Below are 11,752 nucleotides of genomic sequence, written 5' to 3'. Positions count from 1 at the left end.
TATAACGTGCAGTACAAGGCGGACGTATGAGGGAAATTTATAAAGCCTTGGGGGTGTGCAGCCCGGCCCACTTTCCCCCGCTGCTCTCTCTATTGGGCAACAGCAGCTGTGGGATTGATAACGCAGCTTGACTCTTTCCAGCGGTTGCATGATGGGGAAGTTGATGACAGGGACTCGTGGGTGAAAATGCTCGATACGAGTCGATTCCCTCCTCCATGATAAATCACCACAACTGTCACAGTGTTGCCAAACTGCATGTGGATTCCTAGTGACTTCTGTGACTTTCTTTTAAGCATTAAGGCATTTTAAGCACTCACTTTCCTTTTATTATAATTTAAATTAAATACATTTTAATACTTTTTCGTATGGAGTCTGGTAGCTGTTTTCACAATGGTGCTGATGAAACAGTTTAACTGCAAGAGAAATGTGTCTAATTTCATTAATCTCTCTCCGCTATGTGCATTGTGACTGTCATCTTCACACCGTCTCATGTAATACATTTTATTTTCATGGTTAGGTGGTAATTACTTTGGTAGGACAGAGCTTCTTCTTTCCACACTAGACAGACGGGGCGTGGACAGGAATCTTGACATGGCTGTTTGTCTTTTTTACATCGGTGCACTATAATTCACCACGCTCTGACTGAGGACTACAAGTCATCGTGGTATTTTTACACGCTTGCATCCAAGCAGCAGACTTTTTTTTTTAAAGGTGCGTCTGAGCCATTGTCTGCTGTGGTTGTATGAGGCTGAGGGGGTTAGGAATGCAGCCAGGCCTGCAACCTTGATTTGAGGCCAAGAGGAGATAAGTCTGTACAAAGGGAAGCCCTTCCCTCTCCCTGGATCAAACCACTTTTCCTTGATAGCGCACGGCTATTGTCTAATCAAAGTCCGCTAGTCCTACAGAAGCAATAGTCAATATCACAATATGCTACCGTGTTAGCTGAGGTGCAGATTTTATTTGAGGGAAAGCACGAAAGACATGTTATCTGCAACAACCCTCTCCACAAGTGACCTCAAAGAGATATCTAATCTGAAATAAAGCCTGTGTTGAGTGGCCACTTTGTGTTTTGACACCATTCAGCAACAGACGTAATGTGAGGTGTGTGCATAAATGCAGGCCTCAGCATCTTCTAAACATGTTTGGGATTTCAGATCCATTCATTTTACTTACTAAGCATCAACTTCAGTGCTGTGGAAATTTCCACACCTGCAAGTGGCTGACTGTTACACTGCGAATCTGCTAATAAGTGCTAGTATTGGCAATGAGTGTGTGAAAGGTCCTTGTCAGGACACAATAGCCGCACTGTGGGCTTGTAATGTGAGGCCCACGATAGGAACACATCGGACAATAGGCGCGTTTGAGGGGGAAAATATAACCACTATGCTAATGACATGGTCAGTCACTTAGTACAAAACATGGGGAGCAATACTGATGGACAAAAGTCAAACAAAAATATTCGGATCTAAATCGGGTGTCAAACATACGGCCTGCGGGCCAGAGCCGGCCTGCCAAAGGGTCCAGTTCAGCCCTCTTTGCAAAGTGTTAAATTTCAAAGAAGTCCTTAATACTAGAGCCCGACTGATTTTACCTTTAACAAATTAAAAAGTAAACACCATTAAATTGTGAGGAAATTGGCTTTATTCTTTGATTTTTTGGGGGGGTTGCCAGAAATAAAAATTAAATAGATAATAACTGACGTCAGCTGAGGATATCTCTGAGTATATACAGACACAAAAATCGAGCATTTTTATTGTATAGATTTAGAACTACTCCAAAGTAAAAGTTTCACATTTCCATCTTGAAATGACTTCGAATCTGAAAAAATGAGGTATTATTAAAAAAACAAAAAAACAAAAAAGGTTCAGGGCATCTCACTTAATCAAAGTTTTCTGTAAAAAAAAAACTAATGATTTTACTGGTGCGGCCCACTTGACATCAAACTGGGCTATATGTAGCCCCCGAACTAAAATGAGTTTGACCTAAATGAATAAAAACACTACATAGTGACATACGCACATGTGTGTGTGAGTGAGTTCCTGACCTGACAGACCCTGTTCGGCTATCATTGTGAAACAAAGATAGCATTTGCAGATCTGCCAACTGTGAGAGGTTTAGTGCAGCATACGTAGGTCACAGAGTGTCTCAATACTTGATAAATCGGTGGACTTTCACCTGGCTGATTGCAGTATTTGCTGGCAGCCTCTACAAGGCATTTTAAATGAGGCCAGTGCTCCTCAGGTCCTCAGGGATGGGCTTCACCCATCCACACCTCTCAAGACAAATGATATTGTGAGGAACCTCGGTAAACTGGTATGGGTTGGGACCCTATGGAAATGCTTCAGGTCAGGGAATACTTTTGTTGTATGAATGCTTGTCTCCAAACCTGGGTTGAAAATAGATGTAGCTCCTGTCCTGTTAAGGCCCTGACAAACCAAACTCACATCAGACAAACTACTGGCGACAAAAGCCAGTGAGTTGCCAAGGTAAGCCAAGTTGCCTTACGTTGCCTCTGTTGGCCTTAAAGTTGTACCTGAACACAAAGACTACAGCCGACGGCCAACCAGTGCGTACACTCTGCATCTGTGTAAGAGGGAAATAAGTGTCTGTAGTCTGAATTTGTCATTATCACAAAGGGAAATGCAAGACCGACAAGAGAGATTCAAGACGCTTGAATAAGAGAACAAATAATATTTACCACACAGTTAATGCAAACAATAGCAAACAGTTATGAACAGTTTCTGCTAAAGAGCCCAATGACTAAAAACTTGGTCCCACCTCTGTGTTATGCACATTATAACGTCTTATTTTAGCCTATTATGTCCTTTTATTTTTATGCACAGTCTTTGAAGCACTTATTTTTTTATTTGATATACAAATAAAGCTATTATTATTTCTATTTATATCATGTGTAGTGAGTTCTGGGAGCTAGGTATTATGTGAAGAGAAATAAGATGAGGTGATGTAAACACAGAACATGTTAGACCTGTCATACTTTAAACAGAAACAGGAAAATACCACGTTTGAAATCTTCTAGAACATTAGAGCAAATTGGATCCTTATTTTTGTGTCCTTAAACTGTCACTTCTTTTTCCTTCTTCTCTTCCTCTAATACAATAGAACCACACTGGACATCCAGCAGTAGCTAAAACTGTCTCCTGCCCTCTGTGTCTGCTCTCTGCCAGTCAGGGGTCACTGTTTGATCTCTAAGTTCATGACCACAATGTTCACCGCAAACAGAGCAGATAATACAAGACAGACAGATTAGGTAGCACCAAAGGTCAAAGCAAGTCCATATCACTGACTACGGCTGAATTGTGTTACAGCAGAAGTATTTAGTTAAAAAAAATACCATTGCGAGCTGTTTTCCTGAAACCTGCTTGTTGCTCACCTTTATTCAATACACACACCCATCCCAGAGTCTTTGTGTTGCCTTCCTCTGAGGCAGATTTAGTCAGTCATGACGGTGACGGTGATGCAACAGGCTTGAAACAGGAATGGGTGATTCAGACGCACATGACATGCAATGTGTCTGTCAGTCACGTAGTAAATGGTGTGTAAATTGAAGTGTGACCAATTCAGAAAGGTATGCCTGCATTGTAGGCCGATCACCAGTTTAAAGAAGAACAGCATTAATGTGGCACTGACACTGTCTGCTGAGGTTAATCTTTACAAACTTTTTTTTTAGTTTAACAAAGAAGTTGAAAAGTTACTTTCTAAAGTTTCCTGTGATGTCCAGATAAGTCATCATGTGCGATTTGTGTTATTTCTTGTTAATGACATCAAAGAACTAGTGGTGACGAAGACTGACTGTTGCCTCATGTTACTTGTGTCTTGGCCTAAAAGTTGCACGTAAACACACCTTAAAGACTACAGCCAATGGCCAAACAGCATGTATGTTCTGCACCTGCGTAAAAAGAAATGACTTTCCATACCAGCAGGCGGTGGAAGAAAATTAGAAGACCAACAGGATGATTTCAGGATACTTGTTAGCCAGTTTGCACATTAAAAAAACAACCTCATGTAAAAGAATAAACTATATTTAGACCTACTGTGCGCTAACGAGCAATAACAAAAACAAATATGAATCCAAGAGCTAAAAAAATAATCTCATCTAATGTAACTGTTTTGACTTCACTCCCTCTGACTTAAGCTGTTTGCTGGCTTTCCTCACTTCTGTTTTCCTTCTTGTACACTGGGCTGAACTGCAAAGTGACTTCATTTGCTGATGGGCTCTGTTGTCTCTGACACTAATTTAACATGCCAAACTGGCCAGCAAAAAAGACAAAGGCATTGTTGTTGTTGGCATCTCGTACTGCTAATTTAATATGATCGTAAACATCCAGTTAGCTTAGTTTAGCATAAATATTGCAAACATGAGGAAACAGCTCCGTCTGGAGGTAACAAAATACACAAACCAGCACCTGCAAAGCTAACAGATTAAGACATTTTATCTCATTTGTTTAGGATGTACGAAAAACAAAATTTCCTGCCTTGCATTTAATGGACGGTATTGATCAGACAGATTCTGTTATCATCAAATATGGCCAAGCTCGCTGTTTGCCCCTTTCCCCTTCATGCTGAGCAAAGCCAAGATAATCGTCTGCTGATGGGAGGTTTAAATATTTACTGGACAGACATTAGAGTGGCATCAATCTTCTCATCTAACTTTTAGTAAGAAAGTAAAGAACAGTATGTCCCAGTGTGTAAAACAATTCCTTTAAAAAATAAAAAAAAAATGTGTCATACATAAATCACCTTTTCTATATCACGTTTTATTTATTCATGCTTATCGAAACTGACGTACCCTGCTCCTTTCATGGATGATTATAACTAATTGTTTCTGCATTGTGTGGTTTTCTAGCTTAAAAACATATTGTTTTAATCCCTATCAGACAGGACTCAGGTGTTTATGAATTTATGTAACATCTAATTATTACACCGTATTATAGGTCAACAGACAAACAAAGCTTGTGGGTTTTTATTTGGCTGTATAGTCAATTTGGTGGAGGTGTGAGCGCCTGCACGGGCCTGGCTGGCCTATATTCAGTATTGATTATATCTCTAAAAGGTGCAGTAACTGCTATGATAAGACTGTCCTGTTTTCTCTTGATGTTGATAAGGCTGTTACTGAGTGACTAACCAAGCTGGGTGGTAAATGTTACTGTTGTATATGGGTCATTATTGAAGCCTTAATAATATTGTAAGCTTTATTTGTGAGCTCCAGGGGACAAAGGTTAAACTAAGCAGATACCCACAAAATGTGAATGCTGCTTAGGTCTTTACTGTTGACTGAATTTTTACTGCTGTCTGGGGAGAGCTGTAAACTAGGATAAAGAAAATAAATCTGCCTTGCTTCGATAAAGACAGTTCAGAGCCACATAACTACAGGGACAGTCAGCTGACACATTCTCAAAGCAGTGAGACAAACAAGTCTGTGTAATTATTACCGCATCTTACAAAATGAACAGCCCTGTGCCTGTTCTAATGCAAAAAGCAAAGGCACAAGACTAGTGAAACATTAAAGCATGTTCATTCATGTATTCACACTGTTTAACTGATTTGATACAAATTCTTATCTACAATGCAGTCAAGTGACAAGCTCATATGCACACTTGCCCTTTATGTCCCATTTAAAATCCAGTAAATCATTCAGATAAAGGGGGGGAAATCCCCTTTCAGCTATGCAGTGCAGTGGGGTTTGTGGCTGTGTGAATGACCATGCATGCATCTGACTGCGCGCTTTCTGTGTTGCATAAGTAATGAAGATAAACAAACAGTCAGCTAACCTAATCCTCCCAGAGCCACAGTCTGTGTTCATGGCAGTAATGTCTTTATCACCAGCACCAATTTTAGACACAGTAAACATGCAGTGTGGGTGCTGATGACACACTCAAACGAAGCTGGAGTAGCATGCTCAGTGGGCGTCATGTGTAAATCTGTACTACTCTGCTGTGTTGTGTGCTAGAGTTAGGCTTAAGTTAAAAAAATTTGAGGAGTTGAGACTTGACTTTGACTCGGTATTCATGACTTGATTTAGACTTGAGACAGATGATTCAAAAAGACATTTGGAAGTTCTATTTTGTTTTTGGAACATAACTGATCTTTTTTTTTTGCATTTTAAGAAATTATACAACATAGTAACACTGGAGTTACAGATCATTTAAAAAAAAGAGGGAAAAAAAACAGAAAGCTTAAGATACAAAACAAAACAAAATATATAATATACAAATATTATTATGGACAAATTCTTGTGCAAACCTTGCAATTATTAGGACGCGGCAGACCAGCAGAGGCCAACACATGAGGCAGCTATCATGGAGGGAGCTAGTGCAAAAGAAAATAAAATGTTGGATTCAAGGCTTATGTTGCTGATGAAGGCAGTGAGAAGGGAGCAGCAAGATCTGCACCTCAAAAATCACTGACATGACTGCCACAACATCCAGCTTCATCCATTACTACAAAACCCACAAATATAAGCACATGGATGTTTTATTTTATCAGATTTATTTGCTTACTGGTAGGTCAGTTGTTGGCTAGAAAGTATGACTCATAGCAGGACCTTGACTTGACTTGCCTGAGACTTAAAGGTTTAAGACTTGCTTGTGACTTGCACGTTTGACTTAGACTTCTGCCACTTCTGCCTTGCACAGGTTTGACATCAGTGCTACAAAGGAGTCGCTCAGATGAATACAGATGAGATAAAAATGTAATTGTAACAGGCACAATGAAACAAAGTCATCAATTTGTTGCCAATGTAACTAGTATTTCCCACAGAGTAATAATATTACTTCCTTTCTACACTGTTCACTTTTTCCACGCATGTGGAAATCCCACCTACTTTCAAAGTTATTTTTCTGCATTTACACTTGGCAGGACCAACACATTCCTACAGCAGCAGGTCAGCCAGCGCAGATAAAGTTGGACCGGTTGTAATAGCGGAAGCTGCACCTAGCCAGCCTCTGTTTTGGTTCCTGAGGAAAATATGTGAGGTCAGGATGACAGGACGTCAGCTGGTGGGTGAGACTGCATCAAATATGAACTCAGTGCAGGATCGTTATTGGAGTAAAACATAATCCTGATCACAGGCCTCTTCCTGGATGTATTAAAGGGGCGGTGTGTGCGCTGTGGCATACAGGGGGAAAACTGTGAGTTCCTGCTGTGTTGCAGGCGGGGCCGTGTTTTCACCAAACACAGTTAAAATTAGAGAATGTAGTCTGGAATAATAGGGTTTATGTAGAAATGATGGACTCAGTTGTTTTGATTAGGGGTGAGGGGGGATCCGATATAACAGATATAAGGGATGGTAGTATGTTGTGGATGGAGGAATGGGGTCATCAGCGGGAATAAGGAGGAGAGAGGAGTCACACATTAGGGCAGGGACACTCAATTTACTTTCTCAGATTTTAGGACATTTCCAGGACATCTTTGGGAGTTTAGAAGAATTCTAGGATATTAGGACGTCTCTAGAATTTTAGGAAATTTTAAGATGTTTCTAGGGTTTTTGGATGTTTGGGGGATTTTAGGACAGTAGGGGCTGTGAACCTCTGTCAGGAGATGCAAGGGTTCCTCCACTGTTTTTGTTTTTTTAATAAACAAGCTCTATTTTGATGCTATTTAGCACACTCTTGCACCTTATGTTTACTAAAAGTACAAAAACAATTCCCAGTGTGAATAACTTGATTTTTATTGTGAATTAGAAAATGGTCGAGAGGCCACCCGGCACCCTATTGGGGTGCAGATTTGACCCACAGGCCGTAAATTTAGTATCACTGCTCTAAGGGAAAAGCACATCTCAAAACAGAAAGACAGAAAACTCTAACTCTCAGCACAAAAGTAAATTAAAAGTAAATTAACTCCCACTCTTGCTTTAAAAGATATCTTAGGGGTCAGGGCAGGCGACACTTAATATGGAGACCAAAGCACAACTGTGTGCATATGTGTGTGACGGATGTTTGGACTGACCATGTGTCCTCAAAGTCACAGATTCATTCACGGCCAAGGAAAAGTTACAGTTGATTAACTCAGTGCAGGCTGGAGCACACTGCACTGCTCCAAGGAGTGAATACTGCAATGTACTTTCAATGATTGACAGTTTGTTTTGGGAAAAATTTAGAACAGTGTGATATTGTGTTACATACTTGACTGTCTGGGTTGTTGTTGAAAAACTACTGACCCAGATAGACAAGCTGTCAATTATTCCTTATTAATCATAAAGTGGGGATAAACAAACAGCACACTCTTAAAAAGCAGATAATAAAATCGTACAATATCACTGCTGTAAATCAAAGGTTGCTTCTACACCGCCTGAGGATTCTGTTGGTAAAAGTTATCAAAAGTACTATAAAGTGAATATTGTAAATTATGATTGGCATATTTAAAGGGGCTATTAAAGGCCCAACGATAAGACTGCTCTTTTTTTACTTTGATAAATCATAAAGCACATGTGTTACATAAAGACACAGTTATAAGAGGAAATATCCTTCAGTATAACTATGTGTTCATTAAAAACACAAGCGTAAGTGAACTTTAAAAGCACGTTCAAAGTACACACCGTAAAGGCTTAATTATTGTGTGTAATGATGCCTTCACGGGATTTTGTATGGCTTCTGTCATCAGGCACAAAATTCAATGAATTGGAAAAGGGTAGTTGAGGAGGGAGTAAAGTAACAATACAACATTGTAAAAATACTTAGTTACAGTTCAAAGGCATGCATTTTAAATGATTAAAAATACATAATTATAATTAGCAAAATATACTTAATGTATCAAAAGTAAAAGTGCTCTGTGAAGAGATTGAATTGGGTATCATTGATAATAATAATAGTAATAGTAATAATAATAATTTACAGAGATAAAAAAGAAAAATGATGTCACATTTTTAAAACAGTTTAAAACTTAAACAACATGGGACAAAGGGAACTACACGTGTGTATTATACTTTTTTATATCATACTGGTATTGCAGAGGCATTCATATGTAAGTGGCTTTAACTGCTTTAATTTGTTGAGTTGAAGCTAATCTTAAAATTTCAAATACTTTTGCATGTTTTAATTCATGTGTAAAATCTTAATTTTAAGATGGTAACTAGTTGTTTTTTTTAAAGCAAGTGAGTAATAAATTACAATATTTCCATTTGAAACACAATGGAGTAGAAGTACCTCAAATTATTTTTTAGGTACTTTAAGTAAAAATTCCACCTCTGTAAAAAAATAAGAAATTTGTGATGAACAAATGTGGTGTTGATTGATGATTGATGTTGATTGATAGATATAATAGATTAGAGCAGAGAGAATAGAAATTATAATACAATTTCAAAACAATATACTGTCACTGGTTTAAGTTCAAAATACTATGCATTTAATATAATGAAAATGCCTTTTTAATTGTTTTTATTGATAACAGCTTTCAAAATAAAACAAAAACGGGGTTGTGTGGTGTCTGTTGTGCACGGCTCTTGAACGCAGCACAGCCCGCAGGCTGAATGAACAGGCTGTAACCACAGACTGTAAATACTCTTTGGCTGTAACGATGATCTGGTAGTTTGAGGATGACAGCAGCTGCTGTGGGCGGTGCAGGGCGGACCCGGACGAGGAAGACGAGCGAGACGTGACTGGCCCGATTGTTGTTTATTGTGAACGGACGTCAGGGTGGTGCTTGTTTTTATCCCTTGGGTCTGAGTACAGCACCTTTAGGGCTGCTCCTTACTCAGGACATCATGTCATGAGCTCAGTACAGCCTGCAATTAGCTAAGAGGTTATAATCTACTTCTCTTTCCGTTAAGAAAAATCAGCACAACAAAGCCTATACCTGTGTGATAATTTACATTACTCATTTATTGTATGTATTCAAGGTTCTACATGCTTTAAGGTATATGTGTTTCTCACGGTGTAGTGCTGTAAAGTAACAAAAGTTCACTTTTAATATAAAGTATATTAAACAGAAATAACAATACTATAAAACTATACAATAAAACAATAACATGAAAATAACAACAGGGATCATTCAGCTGCATAATTAGTATTTTTACTTTTGATGCTTAGCATACATTTTATATTTTAACTTCTGAACTTTTATTTGTAATTGAGTGCCTATATTTTGTGGTATTATTACTTTTACTTGAGTATAAGATCTGAGTACTTCCATTTTTCTACCACTGGGTGCTACTGTAATACTCCCTCTGCATTCACAAAGATGTATGGTCTAAAACATTAAATCATAGTAGGCTATTTCTTGTAGTATTTGCTGTAATAGTACAAAGGACCACATGAAGTAATAAAGACTAATGAAATTTTGTTAATTACTCTAGAGACTACATTGTTAAATGGGAGGAAATGGAAGTTTGAGGCTAATATTAGTGCATTTGTCCTCAGTGCAGCAGGTTTCCATGGTGTCTCCCAGCTTACATGTAAACATGCTGGAAAAAAATATCTAGAGTTTAGCCTGAAGCTTGCACATAAACACACACACACACACACACTCATACAATGGGTCATGCTAAGAGTTGAGGGCTTGAACACAATTTGATCTTCATTTTTTAATGCAGAGAGGCATATTTTATTCCAGGGGCAACAACTAGCAACAGAACTGCAGTTAGACTGAGGTTAAGGATTTATGTAACCAGTTCACAAACAACGTGACATACATAAAGAGACACTCAAACACAGGATGAGGTCAGGAAATCTTTGACATCCAGAGCAATACTGGCCTGTACAGTAAACACAGTAAGGATCCTCTGTACAATACAGCATGCAGGGGGATTAATGCTTGAACCAGTTTACTCAATCAGTAAACACAAACCAGCAACTCAAGTTAATCCACAACAGTACAACAGTAGACAGACAGACAAGCTCCAGTTTTGTGCAATTAAAGGAAATCAACTCCCTCTGTGGGTACCATTTTCACATATATGTAAAATCTGGGTCTTGTAAACTTTCAAAACAATGCTGTTTGTGTGCCTGGAAGAGGCCTTCACATTGTAAAATAAGACTTGATAAAATGTCCCTAAAGAAGCTGCTCTGAGGGATGAACGGTGGTGTGTAAATGACACAAACACATGTAGAATAGAGTAGAGGAGAGGAAAATGAGTGAAGAAAAGGAAAGACAAGTGTTTTTGTCTCCCGTCCCTCAGTGTGTCACTCAGTCAGTCACATGCTGAGCCCTTCTGTCTGACTGCCAGGCTCTTCTCTCAGAGTGTAATCTCTGTTGACCAGTCAGCGGTGGGAGGGAGGGAGGGAGGGAGGGGAAAAAAGATGGAGGGCTGCATCACAATCTAGGTCGTCCACTAGTAATCCCACAGGGTGGAAGTATGTCGTGGGCATACGATGCCAATGCTGAGCTCACCCAACTCCTCTTCCTTGCTCTGTGTCCAGCCAAGTTCTCGACTCATGACAGACCTCCCTCAGTTTGCCTGCGACCGCGAGACTCACATGTTGTGATGTTATCTGTGAGAAATTCCTGACCTTGATAAGGGCTGTCGAGTAGGGCGACAAAATGAATAAGAATGAACATCTGGACTTGACTTCAGATCACTCAACCTACTGAGTTATTTGCTTCATAACACTGAGGCACACAGTGTTTAAAGTTTGCACACACACTGTATGAATTTCAGGCCTATTTACAGCCAATGAGCTGTGGCCACGAGGTTTCAATAAAGGGGAGAAGTTGCACTGCATCATCTGGTAATTATTATTTTATGTTATGTTGGGGCTTTGTGATGTAACAATATGGAATCTGGATCGACATCAGTTTG

The sequence above is a fragment of the Plectropomus leopardus genome, chromosome 18 (genome assembly GCF_008729295.1).
Source record: "Plectropomus leopardus isolate mb chromosome 18, YSFRI_Pleo_2.0, whole genome shotgun sequence".
Lineage (NCBI taxonomy): Eukaryota > Metazoa > Chordata > Actinopteri > Perciformes > Serranidae > Plectropomus > Plectropomus leopardus.
The sequence above is the reverse complement of the archived record's forward strand: the minus strand, read 5'-3'. Positions refer to the sequence as shown.